General features: G+C 41.1%; 1 protein-coding gene across 43 annotated transcripts in view; it reads left to right on the top strand.

Moving 5' to 3' along the window:
* ZHX3 (zinc fingers and homeoboxes 3) overlaps positions 1 to 25,054 on the top strand; it is a 154,167-nt gene that overhangs the window by 79,800 nt on the left and 49,313 nt on the right. For 7 of the 43 annotated variants that reach the window (XM_074005331.1, XM_074005341.1, XM_074005326.1 and 4 more), the window contains exon 3: positions 7,814 to 7,959. The exons of 31 other annotated variants lie outside the window; for them this stretch is intronic. The gene's annotated coding sequence lies outside the window, so the exon portion shown is untranslated. The remainder of the gene's footprint in view (positions 1 to 7,813; positions 7,960 to 25,054) is intronic. 5 more of the 43 variants (XM_074005346.1, XM_074005344.1, XM_065523158.2 and 2 more) reach the window with 1 other exon arrangement.

Below are 25,054 nucleotides of genomic sequence, written 5' to 3'. Positions count from 1 at the left end.
ATGTATAACCTCAGAGTAATCATGAGAAAACATCAGGCAAACCCGAATCAAGGGACAGTCAACAAAATAACTGTTTAATACTCTTAAAAGTTGTCAAGAATGTGAATGACGAGGAAAGAACAAGGAACTGTCACAGGCCTCAGGAGACCAAGGAGAAATAACAACTAAATACAGCGGGGATTCTGAATAGGATTCTGGAACAGAAAAGGGAGATCGGTAGAAAAAGCCAGTACAACTTGAATAAGGTCTTTGGTTTAGTTAATAGTATTGTATTAATGTTAAAGTTCTGGTTCTGGTAAATATACAATGGTTATGTAAGATGCTAACATTGGGGAAACTGGGGCCAGGATATATGGAAACTCTGTACAATTTTTGCAACTTTTCTGTAACTCTAAAATTAGCTCAAAATAATTTTTTTAAATCTTGGCCAGGTACAGTGGCTCACTCCTGTAATCCCAGCACTTTGGGAGGCCGAGGTGGGTGGATCACCTGAGGTCAGGAGTTTGAGACCAGCTTGGCCAACTTGGTGAAAACCCATCTCTACTAAAAATACAAAAATTATCTGGGCATGGTGGCGGGTGCCTGTAAACCCAGCTACTCAGGAGGCTGAGTAGAATCACTTGAACCTGGGAGGTGGAAGTTGCAGTGAGCCAAAATCGTGCCACTGTACTCCAGCCTGGCTGACAAGAGCAAAACTCCGTCTCAAAAAAAAAAAAAAAAAAAAAAAAAAAGGGAGGCTGGGCGTGGTGGCTCACATCCGTAATCCCAGCACTTTGGGAGGCCAAGGCAGGCAGATCACAAGACCAGGAGTTTGAGACCAGCCTGGCTAGCATGGTGAAACCCCATCTCTAGTAAAAATATGAAAACTTAGCCAGGCATGGTGGCACATGCCTGTAGTACCAGCTACTAAGGAGGCTGAGGCAGGAGAATTGCTTGAAGCTGGCAGGCGGTGGTTGCAGTGAACCTCAAGATCACGCCACTGCACTATAGCCTGGGCAACAGAGTGAGACTTGGTCTCAAAAAAAAAAAAAAAAAAAAGAAAGAAAAAGAATCTTGACAAGATTTCTTATTTTCTATCTCATTTTTAAGTAAAGAGCCATTGTGGAGTTAGAGAATCAATTTGGACCTGAGTAGAAATTGGATTAAGAATATGAAAGCAAGCTTAGGGTTAAATCACCTTCTATGAGTGGGTGAAATATGAATGGTGACTGTCCACAGTGCTGCCTATAGGCTCATTTTCTGATATGTTTAATTTCCTAGACCTTTCTGAAGGATACAGTAGTGAAAAGCTATGATGGGAGATTTTTGTGAACATTTTATGAGGCTATGATAGCAGAAAATTAGTCAATGCAAGATACTGCACTTAATGGAAAAAAGAAATTCCAAACCAGCTTTTACAGAGTCACAGGTCCGTAGATATCACTTAGTAGCCTGAAGATCTCTGAAGATGTTGCCTCAGTTGTTTACTGCTGAAGCCAAGATGGCCTGAAAATCCATGTGAAGGTGACCACACAGTCTTCTCGAGGCATTTGTAGATGAAGGTCCTTCCTTTGTCATTAGGAAGCAGCCAACCTGAAGCACTATAAACAGAAAAATCTTAAAAGCTAGAGGTTTATGCATGTTCTCACTTATAAGTGGGAGCTAAACAGTGGGTACAGCTGGACATATAGAGTGGAATAATAGGCATTGGAGGCTCCAAAAGGTGGGAGGGGGCTGAGGGATGAAATACTGCCTGTTGGGTACAATGTACACTATTTTAGATGATGTGGACACTAAAAGCCCAGACTATGGAGTCTAGGAGGAGTTGGAGTGTGGGACTCTCTGAGTATACCTGGCCCTGTCCATGAAGGGAAGGGCCATATTGGCCTGGGGGAGACATTCTGATTGCTGTAAGGCTAGGCATGCTAGTTACACAGGTTGAAAACCCCGAGAGGGGCTCTAAATTTGTTCTTTATGCAGCAACCTGATTAGGGATTCTGTTTCCTAGATGTTTTGATACTAAGGAAGGACAGCTCTGGGTAAATTACAGGAATAGTGAGGCTCCTAGAAAGCTATACTGCTTCTTAAAATGAGGGAAAAATCTAATTTGTCTCCATTGAGTTTGGTTGGTATTAAATCAGTTCTACCCCCACCTAATTAAGAACTGAATAGTCTCTTAATGAAGTAAAAAAAAAAAAAAATTCTCAATTTACAAAACTGGAGACTAGTCTTATTCTGTCAGTGGGTAGTTCTCAGCAACAGTTACATGTCAGACCACTGTATTACACCCTAAAATCATAGCAGTGAGCGAGACAGCCATGGTCCCTGCCCTCATGGAGCTCATAATAGCAGTGAGCGAGAGCCATGGTCCCTGTCCTCATGGAGCTCACAGTAGCAGTGAGCGAGACAGCCATGGTTCCTGTCCTCATGGAGCTCACAGACCAGGAGATTGTTCCTCCGAGCCTAAACCAGCCAGCACACCTCTCACTCAAAGGTGCATCTGCTAAAAAGGCTTGGTTTATACCAAAATAAGTTTGCTTTTTTTTTCCTTGGAGTTAAATGTAAAATTAGTTACCATTTTAATTTCCAACAGTGTTGAAAAATGTTTTCATTTATACTTTATATGTTTAATTTACATGATTTTGAAGTAGCATTTGGTGCCTTTAATGATTACAAAACCTGCCTCTGTCCTCACCACTTCTTTCAGGCTGTGATGTTGAAGACACTTTGGTAAGGCTTAGTGAGTTTGCTCAGTGCCTACAGAAATCAGAAATGTGTTTACCAAGGCATAGCAATCTCTCAGAGGCCCAGTGTGGCCAGCTGGCAGTGGCCAAAGGAAGCCAACTCTTCTCTGCTGCATGGACACCTCTCCCTTCCTGAATTTAATCTCTTGAGTCAGATTCCAAGTTGTAACGTCAAAGTAGTGAAACAACTGGAGTGGCGCTAACTCACTGGATTCTACCACACTGTTAGTAACCTCTCCCCTGGCCCTTCCTCTAGAGGCTCTGGGATGTTTTATTTAGTAGAGATATGTCCTTGTGCCTTGAGTTGGTAAAGTGGTTATGGTTATGAATTCTTTGTTTCTTTATATAAAGAGTACAGTGGATAAATGATGAGTAGTATTTATTTCTTAGAAGAATCAAGGAAAAGTTACTGGTTGATATAATTAATTTACAAAACTTAACTCTACGAACCCAGTGGAGTATAAGAATAGATGATCATTTTTTCAAAATCCTTTTGAAGAGCAAAGTCTACATCAGCAGAACTTTTTACCATCTCAGCTCAATCCCTTTCCAGGCATGAATCTTCCAAACCACCCTGACCTACCTGTTACTAAACTCCAGTAGGGTGCCTATACCGTGTCCTTTAACAAGCTTTTTCTTCCCCTTTTCTAACTTCAAGTTCCAGTTCATCAATGCCACCCTCCCCTTGAAGTCTTCTTTGGCCTTCCTCACTCACTATTATCAGTCTCCCTCAGGTATCCCATGCCTATTGTATTCAACATATTCCATTGTAGTACCTTTCCTGTAGCACACATCCATTATAGGCTGCTTTGCGATCCTTCTGTTGACATTGCTTTCTTGTCTCCTGCATTATCAACTCTCCAGGGGTCAGAGACTTAGGCATTCATCATTATGCCTCTGAGTATCCAGCGTAGTGAATTCGCTAACATCAATTGAGTGTTTACACTGTTTCAGGTACTGTCTAAGCTATATATATATATATATATATCTTAAATTATGTTGCTTATATTATTTTGATAGATATAATTTGCATTTATGATTATAACCTTATGAGAGTGACGTGTATTATTCCTGTTTTACAGATGAGGACACAGCTTATGAATTTTGCCCAAAGCTGCAAAAGTAATAAGTGATAGAGTTGGCATTTGAAGCCAAGCAGTCAAGAGTCAGGGCTTCTAGTCATTACTTGACACTAGAATAATCTGTGGTGATGCCCATGCTCCTTATTGTATGCTATAATGACATTATAACAGCTAGCACTTCTCAAACACCAACTGTGTGGCAGGCACTGCGTGAAGTGTTACATGTTTATTATCTCACTGAATCTTCACAAAAATCCCATGAGGCACTTGTAATTATTATTCCATAGATGAGGAAACTGAGATGCAGAGGAGTATGGGGTAAGCAGCTTGTACCAGGCAACACTAGAGTGTGTGCCTACTACATGTTGACAGGTGAATAAGCAAATAGATGAATAACAATAGGGATAGGGTTTGAGAAGGGAACTAACAGGCATTTTTATTTTTATTTTTGCAGTGTCCCCCTCATGGCATTAAAATTTCCTTCCTTCCGTCCGTCTGTCTGTCCTTCCTTCCGCTCTCCCTCCCTTCCCTCCCTTTCTTCTTCCCTCGCTTTCTTCTTCCCTCGCTTTCTTCTTCCCTCCTTCCCTTCTTTTAACGGGGTCTTGCAATGTTGTCCAGGCTGTTCTCAAACTCTTGGGCTCAAGCAATCCTCTTGCCTTAGCCTCCCAAAGTGCTGGGATTACAGGCATGAGCCATGGCACCTGGCTGAAAACTAACAAGTATTGAGTGCCTTCCATTTTTTTTTCAGTAGGAGTTTTTTTTTCCAATATTTTATTATAAAAATTTTCAAACATATTGCAAAGTTGAAAGATTATTACCGTAAACAACCATATACCCACTACCAGTTTTCAGCCATCAATATTTTACTGATTTTGCTTTCCCTCTATCTAGTCATCTGTATTTTTGATACATTCCCCCCCTCACTATTTCAGCATGTTTTATTGCTAAGTAGAGGTAATTATTTTTTATAGGCTTTTTTCTTTGGAAGTAAGATGTGTACATTTTATTGTAATTCAATCTTAACTGTATATGGGCCTGGTTTTGGCAAATGAATACACCTATAGAACCCAGACACTTATCATTACCTAGAAAGTTTCCTCATGTCCCTTCCCAGTCAGTGCCCACCCCTACTCTCCAGAGGAATATCTACTATTTTTATATTGTATATTCATATGCTATCCTGTTCTACCAGAATTTAAAGTGACTCACTCTGGTCCATAAAATACAAGAAGAAAACAAATGAGAAGCAGATGGAAGAAAGAAAAACCAAAGTAGGAATATTAAATGGAACCAGGAGACCACCTGGAACTTTTATAAGTAATATATTATTCAGTCCTTACAAAGGATATACATAATTATTTCCATTTTATAGACAGGCTACAAAGCTATGTAGCTAATAAGTAATAGGGACACTTATACTCCAAGTCCATACTTTTTTTTACTACAGCCCCAAAAATCAAGACAACAGGTAAAATAAAAGCTTATTTTAACTGTGAATGTGGTCTCAAATAATATACACTGAAGTATTTGTAAAATTGTGTTTCTTTTTGTTGGTGCTTTGACCATGAGAGATGGCAAGGATTGGGGCACTAAAATAGTCCTGCAGTCCTTGTAAAGTGCCTTAAGGTCAAGGTTGGCGTTGAGTTATCCTGTGTGGCCCTAGAGGTGGGATTCCATGTCCTAAGTTACAGAAAAGACAACTTTTCCAGGACTGGTGATAAGAGTGAGAAGTCTTGAAATGTCCTGTCAACTGTTAATTAGGACTATAGCAACCTCAACAAGGAGGCATCTCATATATAACAGACTCCTGGTCAGAGTTTTCAGTTTTGACTTTAATGGGTTTGTTTGTTGTGTTAAGGAAGAGAAAAGATAGTATTTTGTAAAAGAATTATAAACCTCTAATAGGGGACTTTAGAAATCTACCTTCTACATTCTGTGTTGTCTCCTTTATAATAATAGATTGTATATATAAATAATGGATGAGGAAGAACTGAAGATTACTTTAGGATTTCTTAAAATGTCAGAAAAGGGATTGGGCATGTTATATGGTAGGAAAACTGTTATAAGACTCCTGGATAAAGTTAGGGAGAAACTGAAAAATAAAAGAAGATGAGCATGTTAGAGTTAGACTTACTTGGCAGTATAAAATGGAAGACTTCCCTCTTCTGGGCTGTGGCCACCAGCATCACGGGGTGATACCTGGATTTGGCTCTGTTGGGCCAAAGGGGACTAAGACGTGTTCACATGGTCTCGGGTGATGGATTAAGAAAACACAGGAACTAGCTCAGTGGCGAGGCCTGAGAAGACCTAGAGCCATGACTCTGGAAACCACTAGAAGTAAGGCAGGCATCCAGTAGTCCTGCTCTGCTGTCTGCACTGTCTTCTCTTTACCCCTTGCCCCCTATCCCTCTGCTCCCTAACTTCTCATTTCCCTCTCCCAGCCTCTACTCCCTGGATCCCATACCCAAAACTTGAAAAGAGGACATTTCCTGGTCTTTCGGGCCTTCTGCCTTGTACCTCTGGTCTTTTGGAGCGTAAGGCAGGGGTAGACAGCCAACTCATCAGTAGAAAGATCCACATTAATGGTGGCTACCAATGCTAAAGATTATTTCCTCCTCCCTAGGCAGCAATACGGTTATCTCAAATGGACTGCTTTACTTGGAAAAAACCATTTTTTTAAATTATAAAAGCCATTCTTTCTTATTGTAGATAATCTGAAAAACATAGGAAAGAATAATGAAGATAATTGAGATTCCTTTAATGATATCTTGATATCATTCCTTTTAGATATTTATTTAGAAATTGCTTACATACAGTGTAAAGCCATGTTATATATAAATATGTATATGTAACTATCTATGTTGTTGAATTTGAAGTCGGTTTTTGTGAACAGCTTATAGTTGGGTTGTATTTTTATTCTACTCTGCCAATCTCTGCCTTTTAGTTGGTGAATTTAGATCATTTACCTTTAAACTAATTATTGACATATTAGAGCTTTGATCTGCCATTTTATTATTTATTTCTTTTCTTGCCTTTCTCTGGGTTACTTGAACATTTTGAGAAGTTTTTATCTTGACTTTGTAATGGTGTTTTTTAGTGTATTTCTTTGTATCATTTTCTTAGCAGTTGCTCTGAGTATTACAGTATACCTGTGTGACTTACTATAGTCTACCATTATCAGCATTTTACCACTTTGAGTGAAATGTGGAAACCTGATTTCCATCCAGGTCCCTTTACATTCCCGCTTTTAATTTTTAATTTTTTTAAAAGATACAGGGTCTTGCTATGTTGTCCAGGGTAGAGGTGAACTTCTGGACTAAAGCACTATTCCTGCTTTAGCCTCCCAAATAGCTGGGACTACAGGAGGATAATCGTTATATATATCTCTCCCAATTTCTGCCTTTTCTGTTGTTTTCTGTTCCCTTTTGATGCTTCAAAATTCTTCTTTTAATCATTTCCTTTCTGTTTGAAGAACTTCCTTTAACCATAAAAATGTTGTGCCACTTCCTTCTGGCCTCCATGGTTTTATTTTTTAATTTTATTTATTATTATTTTTTATTTTTAGTAGAGACGGGGTTTCACCGTGTTGGCCAAGCTGGTCTTAAACTCCTGACCTCAAATGATCCGCCTGCTTTGGCCTCCCAAAGTCATGGGATTACAGGCGTGAGCCAGCGTGCCCGGCCAAGCCTCCCTGGTTTTAGATAAAAAACCTGTTGTCACTTGAATTGATGTCCCCTTATAGGTATTATGTTGTTGTTCTCTGCTTTCAAGAGTTACTGTCTTTAATTTACAGAAATATAATTAAGATGTGTCTTGGTATGGATTTCTTTGAGTTTATCCTATTTGGGATATGTTTACCTTCTGAATCTGTAGGTTTACGTCCTTCACCAAATTTGGGGAATTTTCAGTCATTATCTTTTTGAATACTCTTTCAGCCCTTCTCTTTTTCTTCTCTCCTTCTGGGACTCTAGTCATATGAATATTGGATCTTTTGCTATTGTTTTACAGGTGCTGGAGGTTCTGTTTCAGTCCATCTTCATGGTTTTGCCATGTTGCCCAGGTTGGTCTCGAACTCCTGGCCTCAAATGATTAACCCGTCTTTGCCTCCCAAAGTACTGGGATTACAGACGTGAGCTACCACGCCTGGCCGACAGGTGATCTTTTAAATCTACTTTGGACATTTTGTCTATTAGGAGAGTCTGGGTCCTATTTAAATCTTCCATTTTAGCAGGCAGTCACACTGTTTAGATTTAGCATGTGAGTTGGGATTTACTCTTGTGGTTCCAATGATGATTTACTTTTCAGAGCCTTTGCAGTACTCTTGGTCCACTTGGTTTATCTGGTACTGCCACGGCTCCCACTAGTGCCTGTTGGTGCTGTCTGATGGGGGTAAGGAGTTTCCCTAGGCCATGCTCCCTGGTATCTAGGTAGAGGAGGGAGTCTCCATCCTGCTGGGATGAAGCATGCTTCCTGGAGGCCCTGTAGTCGGGGGCAAACGTGTTTTCCCAGACTGCTTTATTGTTATGCTTTATTGTTAGTGGGGTCCTGAGCTATCCCCCTTGTTGGTGCTTCCAGCTGGCCTGGTATTGTCAGCAGAACTCCCATTCAATCCTCTGCTGCCCTCTGTTGCTAGGTTGGGGGTTGGGAAACAGCCTTGGCCACCTTCTTCTATTGAATGAGGGTGTGGTCATAAGATGTGCTGCTGTGTTGTTCCTCCAATCCCGGGTCCCTAAGTAATTTACCTTCCTTTTTCTTTCAGACTTCTCCTTTGGTTGCCTTTTGTGTTATTTTAAGGATTTAGAGTTGTACTTACAATGAGGTAGGGGGAGAAATGGGTTTACACTATCTTGTCTGAACGGTGACAGCGTTCTATTTAACCATTCGTCTTTTGGATGCTAAGATTGTTTTAAATGGTGAGTAGATTAGACTTTGTATTGGAGAACTGGGGGAAGGAGGCCTCCCAACGGCCTTGATATCTGAAAGGCTTTCTTACTCCACAGACTCATGGGCCGGGGCCTGGTTGGCCGCCCAGTACAGGCTATTACTCATCTGCCTTCCGCTTGCTTGGCTGGTGATGTCAGTTCTTCGTGTCTGCTTTACAGGCAGGCTTTTCTTGTTCTTATGCTCACTGAATAATGCAGTAGTTTGTTACACTTTTAGCACGATTAAAACAGATGAACTGTCACTTTCATAGGGTCTTTTCTTGGCCTATTCTTTTGGTCAATATTGTTTCCCTTTTGGCAAGGGAATTTTGCAATTTATTTTAAATTCAGTCATGCAAATTGTTTTTAATTGTGACTTAAGTATAAGATATTTTTTTTTTATGTGAACATTTCTGTTTCAGGGCTGCAAAGCGATGACCAAGTTTTTCTTATATTAGTGTGAAGAAAGTTTTTAACATTTTCCATTTGTGAATGAGGAATTTGAGGTCATCTCTGTTCTTCCAAAGTAAATGTGCCTTTAAAAAAGTCAGAGTGAGAAATCCTTTATAGTGGAAGTCATGGGTCATTTTGTATAGTTTACAAGAATAGTTTTGCACAAATAATTTCAGGTTAAAATTGCATACTATTTATTCCCACCCATTTCCTTTATTGGCTGTGACACACAGGAATTACGCCCATTGCTTGACTAACCTTTCTGACCTTTTGTTACTTGGCTATAAATTGACTTGGGTCTTTTGCAAAAACACTGTCAGGGGGGAAAAATCTTTTTGTTAGAACCCAGCCAATTCCTGCTTCAGTGGAGAACAGTTTGTTCTCCTGAAGAAATGAGCCAGTTCAGTGAACAGAAAAACATAGCCATAAACTGGCATCGTCAAAAACTGCAAAAGCAATTGCCCACATTCATTACACAGGGGAGGGAGCTTTATAAAAGAATGAGGTCTTGGGGAGAGAAATACAGTTTTGAGCTCCACGGGCTTTAGGTCAATGTAATTGACTTGTTAGAGTGAGCTATAACCACATCAGAAAATTTTCTTTTCCTGAGCTCTGGCAGCCACCAACATTTTAACATTTTAAACAGGAATATTGTAGAAATTCTCCTGCTGCCTGCTTTCAGTCCTCTTGACTGTGTTGTAGCATGTATCCCCTGCATTTCATCTGATCTTCCCATGAGATTGGAAGCTGCCTCTGTTCAGCAGTGCAAACATTTCCCAAGTAACTTCTCTGTGCAAAGCTGAGTAGTGTTACACTTCTAGCAGAGAAGACATTAATAACGGTCAGTGAATTACAAAAAAAAAAAACAAAAAAAACCCTGAGAAATCATTGTATGACAGGCACAGGTGCAAAGTAGTAGAAAAACGTACAAGACACAGTTCTGGACAGACTGTTTCACAGAAGTAGAGGCATTTGAGAGATGTTTGAAGTCTGTTGAAGAGTTTTCCAAATGGATGAGAGGAGAAGAGTATTCTTGTCAGAGAGAGGAGTGTATGTAAAGCTGAAGAGTGATGACCCAGCATGGGGTTTCAGATACTATAAGTATATTTATACTTGGGTGTAAAGTATAAGGAGGGAAACGAGTAGCAGACAGTGAAACTGGGGGAGGTGTGGGGACCTGATACCACGGGTCTCAAATGCCACCTGAGACAGTTAGGAATTTATACTGTAGGCCATGGGAGCTCTGTAAGAGCTCAAAGCAGGGGAATGGCCTAGGCAGATTTGAGGTGGGAAGATGTGGGTTTGTAAGGAACTGTTCAGAAAGGGTGGGTTGGACCAGACTGCAACAGGACGATGACACCAGGCTGAAGTGGGCAGACTTTGTCCTGCAGGGAATCACTGAAGACAATGATCTGTGTTCTGGAAAGGCAAATATGGTTGTGATTCAGGGGAGCCTACAAGGGAGGAGAGGGTACAGGCAATGTAGATTGCTGAAATTACTGCAGAGGTTTACAAGCCACAGGAGACAGATAGTGCGCCGTAAACCTTACTCAGGGCGCAAGTTGGTGACTGGGGAGTGGAGGGGAAGAGGAAGGATGCAAAAAGCCTGAGCCTGCTACTTAATTCTCCTGTTAAAGACACTTCCATACAGACTGTGTTGTTTAATTTTTATAGTGGGCCCTCTTGTCTGTATTCAGATGATTTCCATTGTGCAAAAGAGAACTGAGGTTTGGGAGGTTCAATACTTTGCCCAAGACCCAAATGACCTGCACTAGGAAGTAGCAGCTGAGTCCAGATTATAACCCAGGTTCATCCAACTCTGAACACAGTGACATACCACCCTTGACTAGTACTTGGTATTACTGAGCTGCCCAGTATTAAGCAAGTCTCAAAATGTGTATGTACTCTTTTTTTCTTTTTTGAAACAGGTTCTCCCTCTGTCACCCAGGCTGGAGTGCGGTGGCATGATCTTGGCTAACTGCAGCCTCGACCTCCTGGGTTCAGGCAGTCCTCCTGTCTCAGCCCTGCCGAGTAGCTGAAACTGCCGGCATGAGGCACATGCCACAGTGCCCAGCTAATTTTTGTATTTTTGTAGAGACAGGGTTTCGCCACGTTGTCCAGGCTGGTCTCAAACTCCTAGGCTCAAGCGATCTGCCAGCCTCAGCCTCCCAAAATGCCAGGATTACAGGCGTGAGCCACCATTCCCAGCCATATACATACTCTTTATAAGAGTTCATGTCTATAAATCATAGTACTGCTAATATTTAGATACTACTTTTTTTTTTTTTTTTTCCCTCAGATGGAGTTTTGCTCTGTCCCTCAGGCTGGAATGCAGTGGCACAGTCTTGGCTCACTGCAACCTCTGCCTCCTGGGTTCAAGTGATTCTCCTGCTTCGGCCTTCTGAGTAGCTGGGATTACAGGTGTGTGCCACGACGCCTGGCTAATTTTTGTATTTTTAGTAGAGATGGGGTTTCCTCATGTTGGCCAGGCTGGTCTTAAACTCCTGACCTCACGTGTTCCACCCACCTCATCCTCCCAAAGTGCTGGGATTACAGGTGTGAGCCACTGTACCAGGCCTAGATATTAGTATTAATGCTAATAAAATTAGTATTTCAAAAGCCTGGAGTTTTTTCTTCTTAACCTATTACCCTGTGAAAACATCAGTTGTATCATTTTATTTGTTAAAATCTCACCATTTTAGAAGAATTGGTTTAGGGGAAAGCCCAACCAAATTGGCAAAAAGTGTGAGTGAGTGAGTATGCTTAAAGAAATGTAATTTAAAAATGTTCAAGGTGTGTCTGTGTGTGTAACAATTCACATTAGAATAACAGACATGGCTTTCAGAAATTAGAGAACCTTTTAGGACTGACCTGAACTTAATGTAAGTTTAGTAAATGTGTGCTTTAACAGGTCTCAGAAAACATACCTTTTAGTTTTATATCTGAAGAAGAGGCTTACTAAGCAAAAATCATCTTCAGTGGAGTCCCAGGACAAATGAATGATTCTCTTTATGCAGCATTCATTCATTCTACATTCATGAGGTCATGGAGTCTGGGGTTAGGGCCTAGGAAAGGAGGTGCAAAAGAACCAAAAACAAACCTGGCCTACTCTATATCAAAAATATATTCCTGGTTAATGGATCAGCTCCTAGTTAGTTACCAAGGGGAAGTACTGTTCCATTTGATATTGAAGACTTGAGGTTCCAGCATTGAAGGCTGTAGTTACGGAATGTTGCAAACTGTCTCTCTAGCATCTCACATTTTCACCCTTTCCTTGCTTGCTGCTTCTCAAAGTAGAACCAGAAATAATGAGTGTTTTCAAGGTAGAAAAGTTCAGGAAATGTGGGTAAAGTATCTCAATCTTAAGATTACTGTATTATTATCTTTGTGGCATCACTGGTAGAAATTGCTAGGTTTTTAAGAAAAAAATTAAGATCTAATGTAAGTGAGCTGTGGAGCTGTAGCACACTTCCCTGCCCAAACAGTTGGAATTATATATAGCACAGGAAAAGAAAGAAAGCCCTGCTTTCCTCTAGTGGCTGCTGAGCACAGGAGCAGAGCAGGAGAGGCAGTTATGTAACTGGGTGTGCTCATTAGTTCCGCTGTAAATTCACACAGCTGGACTTCTGCGGGTCCTTTGTTCACCTCAGCATTAACTCTTGCTCTCTTCTTTGTATCAGTGGAGCCTGTGCCTGGCACATAAGGAAATGCTAGAGTCCTAGAACTCAAAACACAGCCCCTGACGATCTCAGAGCAAACAGACGAGCAAACAGACGAGTAAGCAGAGCAAACAGACGAGTAAGCAGGCAGCTACAGCTTGCATGGGGCGAGAGGCTGTAGGTGCTGAAGTGTGAGGAGGCACATCATGGAGGAGTCTGCCAGACAAGTCCGGAGCCCCTGGCCACGGTGGGAGGTCTCAGTCTGTGAAGATGCCTCTGAACTTCACTTTCCTTCTGTATAGAAAGGAGCTTGTTATAACCACTTCATACACAGGTATTACATGATGCCGTGAAAATTGAAGGTGGTGACTCATGCAATGCGCCTTGCCCAGAATTGACACTCAGTGGGCATTTTGTAAACATTTACTTCTTGGCCCCTTTCCTCAATTCCCATCCCCAGCCCCAGCATTACCTTGTTTTCTTTTTACTGGGAAACATGGTCCCTTTTGTGAACACTATTAATAGATCAATTTTGAATGTCAGAATACTCTCATCTTTACTCCCTTCTCTTCTTTCCTTCCTCCCTCCCAGGACTAAGTATGCCAACTTCTTTTGCTTTTCCTGGGCCAAAACCCTTCCAAGGGTGAGAGGTGAGGGAATAGGAGATGGCCCGAGAAGGTAAGGATGGCACTGCAGTCACAGAAACAGCACAAATCAATATTTCTCCTTATCCAGTTCCCCTCCAGTCCTCCCAAATAGGTATGGGAATTCCAGGTTCATTATGACTATTCTATTAGCATTCCCGCTTGTTGTCTTCTCTTTCTTTGATTTACTGAAAGGAGAAAGAGAGTAAGGGTTTTTGTCTTCCAAGCTGCCTGGGTCTAGAATCCATCCTCTCCACTTATAGATGTCCTACTCCCAGTCAGGGTCCTACTGGACATTCATCAAAGGGTCCCCATCATGGGATCTCATTTGCCTCCATTTGTCTTTTTTTAAAATATGTGTTTTAAAAATATATATATATAGGGCCTTACTGTATTGCCCAGGCTAGTCTTGAACTCCTGGGCTCAAGTGATCCTGCTGCCTCAGCCTCCCAAAGTGGTAGGATTACAGGTGTGAGCTACTGTGCCTGGCTCTCCATTTGCTTTAAGGTAGTCAGAGTCCATACCTGAGGGAGTTGCTGAGAGGACTTGAGTCACACATCTGTCCCTCTTTCCTATTTGGTTCATGGCTTCCTGTTCTTACTCTGCACCTCCCCAGCCTCCACATTTAGCCAATCTGCAGTTTCTGGCACATCTTCACCAAAGGCACTGGTTTTCAACTAGGGATGACTGTGTGCCCCAGGGGATATTTGGCAGTGTCTGGAGACTTTTTGGTTGTCATGACCTGGGGACAGTGTGTTCTACTGGCATCTAGTGGGTAAAGGTCAGGGATGTTACTAAATATCCTGCAATTTACAGGACAGCCCCCCAGCATGTAGAATTATCTAGTTCCAAATGTCAATAAAAAGATTGAGAAACTCTGATGTAAGGGGTGGTCCACGAATCCCTTTGTGTTTGCCTGCTTCCATCTCTGTGTTTAAGAGCTTTTGTTAACCTCAAAAGCATCTCCTCCCCAGTGGATGGCTTCACATCTCTTAAGTTTTCCTTCACTCTCTCTCCAGTCAGAGTTGATCCTCACCATAGGGTTTCTAAACTGCTTGTGTCCATTCATTGTAGCATTTACCACATTTGCCTTCTAATAGCCCCCTTCAACATGATATGTTCTTTCTCCTTTGAGAGTAAAGAGCTTGATTATGAGGATGACCATTGAAATCCCATATATTGTTGTTATCATATAATATTATAAGGCCCCAAACCTCGGCACTAGGGGAGTCAGTGGCACATAGTGGAGTCAGCCCAGAACATAGTGTCAAGAGATTCAGTCTGGTATCCAACTATAATTGTCCGGCTCTGTGATAAAAGATATAACTTTCCTGAGCTTTATTTAGCTTCCACATAGGTAAGGCAGAAATAATATCCATTTCCTAAGATTGTTTGGGTCTGTGAGATGTTAGCATAGAACCTGGTCCATAGTGGTCATTCAAATATGGATTGAATTGGGAAAATGAAGCCCAGGTTCCAGACGTGACCCTGATAATAATTGGCTCATGGGGAAAAATTGAACTGTTTCTTACTACCTTGACAGCAGCAATCTTAATTCCAGGCAGCCACTTCACCATTACGCTTCATGAGTATGAAGAGAAACCCTACTGATGCTGGGCTGGTAGCACATCCTATTCACTGTGGAATTAGTAGAAAGTGTTGGTGCTTTCTCCTAATTTCATGGAAGCAAAGGGAAATCGCATACACTTCTGACCCCCATTATTTTATAGAGGAAATATTTCTCCCTCTCTTGGAACACTGGGACCCTAGAATCATACCCTGAAGGTTGGGAGGTCTGCCCTGACCTGGGTACCCAGAAGTCTGCTGCTTTGTAAAGGGACTGCTGAGGCCTGAGAGGGATACCACATCCACTTAGACCCATGACTTTCTGGTACATGGAGACAAGCACAGAGAAAGTGGTATTACGTTTTGTTCAGACATTATAAGACATTTAGCTTTTTCCACCAAGCTAAAAGGTTAGTGACAATTGATCCTGTGGGCAAAGACAATTGCCATATGCTCTTAGGGATAGAGTTATAAAAATCATTTAATTATTAAACAATGGAAGTACTATCTAGTATTTGGCCAGAGGATTTCAAACTTCCTCCATATATGGCCTTATCTCTAGAACAGAATGGAAGTCTGTCCACATCAGGGAAAGAGCTGATTCCATCCTTGGAGATAACTTTGAAAGGCCTTAAGGCCTGTCAAAATGTCATTGGTTTTCCATTCTGTCAGTTGCTAAAGACGTAGTACACTAGTAGGTCATGGGTCAGAGGCCAGCAGACAGATTGTGTATGATCAGTTAGGCATCAGTGTTGACAGGGTTCACAAAGCTAACAGCTGTGTAGGTGGCTCCTCACCCTATTTGCACTCTTTGATTTCTCCTAAGCCACTTTACTCCACATCTCAGGACTTAGCTCTTCACTGTAAATATACTCTTTCTACTCCTCACTCTTAATGGATGTTTGTGTTTTCTTGTCAGCCAGATGTACTGACTGTGGTTAAGGATCTAGGCTTTGGAATTGGGAATACCTGGCTTTGAATCCTAGCTGTTGTCTGTTGCTTGTGTGACTGAGTCAAGTGACTTGGTCATTCAAGCCTTGGTTTCCCAATTTGGAAAATCAAGTTGATACTTAGCTCCTAGGGTTATTATGAGGATCAAATTAAATGAGAAAATAAATGTAAAGCACAGTGCCTGACATCCTATAATTTTATCCAGTTGGTGGTAGTAGTAGTCGTTACATTTCTTGAGGGCAGAGACACTATGGTTTTGAACTCTTCCTCCTTGTACCCGGTCTCTTAGAGCTGAGCATCTAGTAACACTCAAATATTTTAAAATTTGAAATAATGACAGGTACACACACACACACACACACACACTCTCAGAGGATAATCTGATAATTTAAAACACTCTAGAGGTCATGATTTTAAAATGTTTGAGCTTATTTTTATAAATATGATACATAAGGGGTCTAATTCATGGATTGGAAGAATAAATATTATTAAAATGTTCATACTACCCAAAACAATGTACAGTCAATGCAATCCCTATCAAAATATGAATGATTCTTCACAGAAATAGAGAAAGCAATTCAAAAATTTATATTGGAAACACAGACAACCCAGAATAACCAAAGCTATCCATAGCAAAAAGAACAAAAATGGAAGAATCACATTACCTAACTTCAAATTATACAGAGTTATAGTAACCAAAACAGCATGATATTGGCATAAAAACAGACGCATAGACCTGTGAAACAGAAGTGGGCAAAGATTTCATGGGTAATACCTGGACAAGCACAGGCAACCAAAGCAAAAATGAACAAATGGAATCGCTTCAAGTTAAAAAAAAACTTCTGCACGGCAAGGGGGACAATTAAAGTGAAGGGACAACCCACACAACATGGGAGAAAATATTTACAAACTACCTTTCTGACAAAGGACTAATAATCAATGCATAAAAGAACTCAAACAACTCGACAGGAAAAAAATCTAATAATCCCATTAAAAATGGGCAAGGGATTTGAATAGACATTTCTCAGAAGAAGACATACAAATGGCAAACAGCCATAGGAAAAAGTGCTCAGCATCGTTTATCAGAAATGCAAATCAAAACTACAATGAGATATCACCTCACCCCAGTTAAAATGACCTTTATCCAAAAGGCAGGCAATAAATAACAAATGCTGGTGAGGATATGGAGAAAAGGGACCCCTTGTACACTGTTGGTGGGAATGGAATTTCCCACTGCGGAGAACAGTTTGGAGGTTCCTCTAAAAACTAAAAATAGAGCTATCATATGATCCAGCAATCCCACTGCTGGCTATATACCCCGCAAAAAGGAAATCAGTATATCCAAGAGATATCTGCACTCTCATGTTTATTGCAGCACTATTCACAATAGCCAAGATTTGGAAGCAACCTATGTGCCCATCAACAGATGAATGGATAAAGAAAAATGTGGTACATATACACAATGAAGTACTATTCAACCATAAAAATGCGATCCTGTCATTTGCAACAACATGAATAGAACTGGAGGTCATTATGTTAAGTGAAATAAGCCAGGAGCAGAAAGACAAACGTAGCATGTTCTCAGTTATTTGTTGGAGCTAAAAATTAAAAGAATTGAACTCATGGAGATAGAGAGTAGAAGAATAGAAGGATGGTTACCACAGGCTGGGAAAGGTAGTAGGGTGAGCAGTGGGGGGAAAATAGGGATGGTTCGTGGGTACAAAAAAATAGAATGAATAAGACCTAGTATTTGCCAGCACAACAGGGTAACTATTGTAAAAAAAATAATTTAATTGTATGTTTACAAATAACAGTATAATTAAAAGGATAAATACTTGAGGTGATGAATCCCTCATTTACCCTGATGTGATTATGTATCACATGCCCACATGCCTGTATCAAAATATTTCATGTAACCCATAAATATATACACCTACCATGTACCTACAAAAACAAACATTTAAAAAGGGGTTCTAAGATATATGTGAGTTACTAATCTTTGCAGTAAGTTTGATGATTTGAAGGGAAAGCATCTGAGCTATATCATCTCAGCCCTCTGCCAAAATAACTTCACTTGATTATGATTTACTTTCCCATGCCCTGCCTTCTGGAGGATCCATGTAGGAATGGCCTATTGACCAGCCTGGCCAACATGGCAAACCCCCCCCATCTCTACTAAATAAAAAATTAGACTGGCATGGTGGCATGCACATGTAGTCCCAGCTACTTGGAAGGCTGAGGCAGGAGAATTGCTTGAACCTGGGAGGCAGAGGTTGCAGTGAGCCGAGATTGTGCCACTGTACTCCAGCCTGGGCAACAGAGCGAGACTCTATCTCAAAAAAAAAAAAAAAAAAAAAACCTAGCTGGGCAAGGTGGCGGGTGCCTGTAGTCCCAGCTACTCGGGAGGCTGAGGCAGGAGAACGGCGTGAACCTGGGAGGTGGAGCTTGCAGTGAGCTGAGATCCGGCCACTGCACTCCAGCCTGGGAGACAGAGCGAGACTCCGTCTCAAAAAAAAAAAAAAAAAAAGGCCTATTGAGTGTGTGTGACTGCATCTTTCCAAACTAAGCCTCCTGCTTTACCCATTTTCTCTTAAACACGGTTCCAAGACATTCTTCTCCTTGAGTTTCCCTTCAAAAGAATTTATCTCTGTATAAGAATAAACATTTGTCTTTGTTAAATGATAAAAATAGGGTCCCTTAAAATACATTTCCATATTTGCTCTTGATACTGGGAATCACAGGGTCAAATTCAGTGCCAGGTGAAGGGTGGAGGACATTGTAATTGTTCCCCTTCTCACAATGTCTCTTCTCCCTCCCTCCCCAGTCCCTTCCATAGGAAACAGGGAATGTTTGTTTTTGTCTTCTGGTAGGAGAGGGATTGGTCCCACCCTCAGCTCCAGGGATAGATCTTGATTGTTTAAGCCCAGTCAGGTAAACCCCACACCTGTTGAACAGTGATTAACCCAGTGGCAGTCACGCCAAGAGGGTTTGTTCATGGCTGGGCATGTGACCTGTGCAGGCCATCAGCATGCTTGCTGAGGACTTTCGAAAGAAGGCTCTTCAGTCTTCTGATAGACCTCTCCAAGACAGCCCTCTCTCTGTGTCCTTCTGGATGTTTGGGACATGAAGCCTGGGGCTGCTGGAGTTATCTTGCTGTCATGAGGAAAGCTACCCCTAGGATGTGGTTAACGAAGTTGAAAGAAAGAAAATAGGCCCTTGTTTTCATCATAGAGCAACTGACTCAAACTCAACCTGAAGCCGCTGAACTTTCCATTTGCATGTGCCGGCATATCACCTTTATCGTGTTAGCCCTTTCAAATTAGGTTTCTTACTTGCATCTTAGAATCCAAATGGTGCTTGACAGATACGTTTCCTTGTATTTTGTGTATTTTAGTGATTCTAACCCGTGGATCAAGACCCTGCCTTGGAGGTTGGGGAGCAGGGGGCTGGAAGGGCTCTATTTTGGCAAGGAATGGATTGTTTATGTGAGCATATTTATGCAAAGTAAGGAAACGTCTTGCCTATGTATGTATTAATATTTTTCAAATTTGCTGTTTTGATGAAATGTAAATTTTGATAAAAGTACTGAATTTGTAGGTTTTTATCCTGTATTTTTCACAATGAGCAGATGTTAGAAGCATCATATGAATTTGTCCAAAAAGATTTTTTTTTGCAGAAATTTTTGACATGAGGAAGAAGCCCTTGCTTAGATAGATGTTTCCACCCTCGGTCTCTCCTTCCTTTCCTTTCCTTCTTCTCTTCTCCTGCCATCACTCCCTGCTCCCTTCCTTTTTTTCTCTCTTTCTCTGAGTCTGTTATTACCCTGTTTTCCTTCTGTTGAGTCTTGTTACTCAAACTGTTAGAAATAGTTGAGACATAAATTCTAATTAATTTTATTTGGATGGCTATGTTAAGGTTCATTTAACTTTTCAGGGCCTGCATCGATGAGCTCTACATAAATGCAAACAAATAATGGGTATTGAGTGCTTTAATAGCAAGGGACCCAAACTGAAGTTCATTCCGCATGTAACAAATTGGGTGTTGGATGGGAATGCCTATAATGATTGACCCCTGTTTTTTGTAGTAAGCAAGAAACTGCAAGTGAACTCCTGTAATTGATGTATTTAACAAGTGCTCACTGTGAGCACATTGCCATTAGTGTAGCTGAGTGGTACAGTACTGAACCCTTACCTCAAAGATCTTATAGTTCATTGGAGAGAAGAGACATGTACACCAGATATTGTGTAAGCCAGGGCAAGGTTTTTTGTTGTTTTTTTTTTTTTTTGAGACGGAGTCTCGCTCTGTCGCCCAGGCTGGAGTGCAGTGGCCGGATCTCAGCTCACTGCAAGCTCCGCCTCCCGGGTTCACACCATTCTCCTGCCTCAGCCTCCTGAGTAGCTGGGACTACAGGCGCCTGCCACCTCGCCCGGCTAGTTTTTTGTATTTTTTTTAGTAGAGACGGGGTTTCACCGTGTTAGCTAGGATGGTCTCGATCTCCTGACCTCATGATCCGCCCGTCTTGGCCTCCCAAAGTGCTGGGATTACAGGCTTGAGCCACCGTGCCCGGCCAGCCAGGGCTGTGTTTTATAAGGGAATACATAAGTTGACATTCTGGAACCTCTTTCTTAGAATTATCCTACCAGAAGAGCCCTCTAGAACCTTGTGTTTAGTAAATATTGATCACTGCCATTATAAAATATGCTGTTTGTTAATAAAAACATATTCTATTCTGCCTTTTTCTTGGCCATTTTTTTTAGCTATACACAGCAGTTTTTTTTTTTGTTTATTTTGTTTTTTTGCCATAGAACCAACATTTTGGCACTACCCCCCACTCTCAGTCATGTGTGCACATGCACGCACACACACCAAGTTTGCTGCAAGTACAGCATTACAATAATTCAAAATTATAACTGTCTCATGGAAAAGAGTCTGCCTGCTGGTTCGGCATGGGGATAAGTGAACTAGCTGAACTGTACTCACTTATTTCCTACTAAACAATGTGTAGCTGAATGCAAGGGAGAGAGACTTACAAGGACAACCTTGAACTATCTCCCAGTTTGTTCAAAACAAAACCAAAGAAACTTACCAACTCTGGTATTTCATGTCAGCAGTGACAAAGGCTCACTGAGCTCCCCAGTAGGTGCCTAGCCGTGCATGCTCCTTCTAGAATGCCAGCGGGAAGGCCACGCTGAGCAGCCAGCTGGCTGTGGAGCCCTTATTCTAAGACTATGCTGCCACTTTCTTGTGACACTGGAGTCAAAAGCAAAAAGGGGCTTGCAGCCAGTAACCAAAGGGCTGTATTCAAGCAGTGACCTATTTTTACACTGTAATCGGGTTGGGTTTCTCTTTTTCCCTCCCAGGGCAGTAATCTCAAATTCTTCTGAGTGCTCGAGAAGCCAGTTCCCTGTTACCTCTTTGGCTTGGTTGTTTTTCACTTTAACGTAGGTCACTCTTAACTTGAGGACAGGAATATCTGTCCCTTTTCCCTGATTTGAGGGTAGAAGTTGGTTTATGTGTACAAAATGGAGAGATAGGAAAACATGAACCAAGGTAAGGACAGATGGCTTCTGAGGAGGAACAAAACCTGGTGAACTAGATAAAGGTATTTGGGATCATAGGTCCAGGGTCCTGCCCTTTCAAACCCTATCACACGTATGAACTAATTACTTAGCTTAGTCATCAGATTTTGCTTGTGCTTCATATGTGCTGGGTGTCAGATGCATAGTAATAAAAAGGTAGAACTCTTGCCTCAGCCCACAGTCTTGTGGGGGAGGAATCTTGTACCTACAATTACAATGCAGTGCCGCCAGTGCAGCAAGGGAGTTGGGCCTGAGTGAGGGTGTTAGATGCTGCTGGGGAGGGGGTACTAAGAAGGGTATCAGAGGAATTTCTCCTGAGCTTCTTTTCAGACCCTTTGCTACTCCAGCCTGTCTCGCTTCCATCAGACCAGTGCCTAGCCTGTGTTAGGTTTTTTGTTTGCTTGTTTGTTGCCATTTAGGTCTATGCTATGTATAATCTGCAAGGGTCAGTTTTCAGATGGGATTTTCATGTCTCTTCAAGGAGAACTTTGGGACCAGAAGCCAGTGTGCCACATGGCTCCATCCTCCCAAAGGTGATATGCCTTGGGACCTTTGTGCCTAGGATGATACATACTCCTGTCTCCTCTGCCTGGACAACTTCTTTTCATCCTTTAAGACTTGTTTTTAGCATAAGTCCTGCCTCATAAGTTCTGCCCTGATGTCCTGAGAGTTCTTGTCTGGTGTCTCCATTGCCTTTTTCCTCTCTTCTTAGCATATAGAGCCTTGAGCTTCAACTCATGCTTCAACTCGTCTATTTACACCCATATATATCTGTGTTCCCCCACTGCACTGTGAATCTCAGACACAGGGCCTATGTTTTTTTCACCTAGGACATACCAGTTGCTTAGCAATGGTGAGTCACATGAAGGAATTATGTGTGTCATGTGAATGAAGTTCCCATCTGGCACCAAGATGGCTAAAGATATCAAGAGGGCTGCAAAAGATTCTTGATTGAGTCTCAGACTTTTTGAGCTCATTGAATGTCCTTTGTACTGAAAAGGATATGAGGAAGATTTTGCAGGATAAAGCCTAGGGGGATGTAAAAAGTGGCCTGCTGGGATTTGGGAGACAGAGATCAGTAAAGAGGGGTGTATACACCACAACATAGCAGGGAGAATGTCTAAGGGAGCACCCCCATTTAGGTGTTTCCTAACTTTTATACGTAATATACTCCTGAACACAGGGCAAAATTCACATTATCTGGCAGATGTTATCATGTCTCAGCATGGCGTGGTCGTGTGCCAACTAGTTGTATCAAAGTCTGAATTCAGCATTCAAAAGGTGATTGGGAAGTATCCATGTTTGCTATAGGCAGAAGTTGAGGTTGTTTGTGTAACAGCCTTCTTGGTACTTTCTGGTAACAGGGAGAAATCTATCACAGGTGCTTGATAAAGATGAATGTAGTGATTAAACGAACCCTAAGACCAGCCTTGCGTAAGTTTCTCCTGACTCTGTCATAGTTTGGACCTTACATTTTGAAAAATACTGATACATATCAAGAATTTTCGTAGATTAAAAGACAGCTATGTACACCAGAGGGTGCTGTGTTTCAATTTTCATATCTCTTTCTTTTCCACTGCTGTGGTTGTATGCTACGTGATTCATTTGAGGACTAGCCAGTTGAGAATTTGCCCTCAACAAAGGACTGTTGAAGACCTGAACACACCCTACCCACTTGCTGTTTTCCCAGCATAACAGATGAGTTCAGACACGGCTATACCACACTACCCAGGTCTGCTTTGCTGTATATTAGTTCTTAACCATTGAGTTCTTTGTTTAAAACTAGACCTTTTTTTTTTTTTTTTTTTTTAAATGCTGCAGCTTAAGTCCATTTTCAATATTCTTTCTTTGGTGAAAATGGAGACCATCTGGTTATCATCCTCTGTGTAATAACAATGATTGAAGATGGTTATTAAGTCACCCTTCGGCCTCTTCTCTTGCCTAGGCAAAATTGTCTTCATTTCTGTGGCCATTACCCATAAATCTCATTTTCCAACCCTTTAATCATCTTGGTGGCTTCCTTTGAAAACTACTTCAAAGGCTGTTTCACTGCCTCTATTTTGGTGGGGTCTGGGCTGTCAGCATTTAATGGATACGGAATGTGGTTGTTTTAACCATCTAGTTTCCATAGCTAGTTTCCACATCTCCAGGCCAATCACTATCATTAACCATCAGGAGCTGCTTTACCATCTTTTCATTGTGATTACTTTATAAATATTATTGATTAATGTGTTGCTTTGACTGAAAATACAAATTTTAGCTTGTGAATAATTTTAGCTATTGGCTGATAGAATTTTACAGCCTCATTTATGGCATTTGAGGTTCTTTTCTAAGCTATTTGATTGTAAGTGAGTATGTTATCTCTTGTTAGAGGATATATTAATTTTCCTGTGTTTTATTCATTTATTAACTTATCTCCAATTGCCTACCATGTGTCAGGCTCTGTACTAGGGATTGAGGACCCAAAGATAAACAAAACATGGGGCCTAATTCAAGGAGTTCACAATCTGGAGAGAAAGTCAACCACATACAAAAAAATTAAAGGTAGAAAGTGCTATAAAAAATGATTTAGGTACATCGGAAGTTTAGAAAAGCTTCACTGAGGATATAATATTTGAATTGGGTCTGAGCATGAATTTGTCTTCAGGTGAGGGAGGGGGTTAAAGAAAACTCTAATGAAGGGACTCTAGTACGTGTGAAGGCAAGGAGGCTGGTGTGTTTAGGTTGCAGTAAACCAAGTATGCCGGGCTTGGACTTGAGTGACTGGAAAGACAGGAAGATGCAATGCTGAGAAAAACTGCTCATGCCAAGCCGAGAAATGTTCAACAGAAACATAAGGTGAGCTGCATGTGTCATTTAAAATGTTCTAGGAGCCACATTTAAAAAAAAATCAAAATTAACAAGTCAAAAAATAAGCTATCAAAGCAATAAAAAAGCAATGGGGGGAGATTAAATGCATATTACTAAGTGAAAGAAGCCAATCCAAAAAGGCTACATACCTGTATGATTCCAACTATATGACATTCTGGAAAAGGCAAAACTATAGAGACACTAAAAGGATCAGTGGTTGCCAGGGGTTAGGGAGGAGGGAGGGATGAACAGGCATAGCACAGAAGATTTTTAGAGCAGTAGAACTATTTTGTATGATAGTATAACTAATTGTAGATACATATCATTATAAATTTGTCCAAAACCATAGAATGTACACCAAGAGTGAACCCTAATGTAAACTGTGGACTTTGGGTGATAATGATGTGTCAGTGTAGACTGATCAGTTGTAACAAATGTACCATTTTGGTGGGGGATGTCAATAATGGAGTAGGCTATGCATGTGTGGGGCAGTGGGTATATGGGAAATAGCTATGCCTTGTGGTCAGTTTTGCTGTGAACCTGATTTAAAAATAGCCTACTAAGAAACACAAGTCAAATTAATTTTAACAATGTTTTATTTAACCCAATTTATCAGAAATACTAA

The sequence above is a fragment of the Macaca fascicularis genome, chromosome 10 (assembly GCF_037993035.2).
Source record: "Macaca fascicularis isolate 582-1 chromosome 10, T2T-MFA8v1.1".
In the NCBI taxonomy this organism is placed as follows: Eukaryota; Metazoa; Chordata; class Mammalia; order Primates; family Cercopithecidae; genus Macaca; species Macaca fascicularis.
Note: the sequence above shows the minus strand (reverse complement) of the source record. Positions and strands in the feature narration are given on the sequence as shown.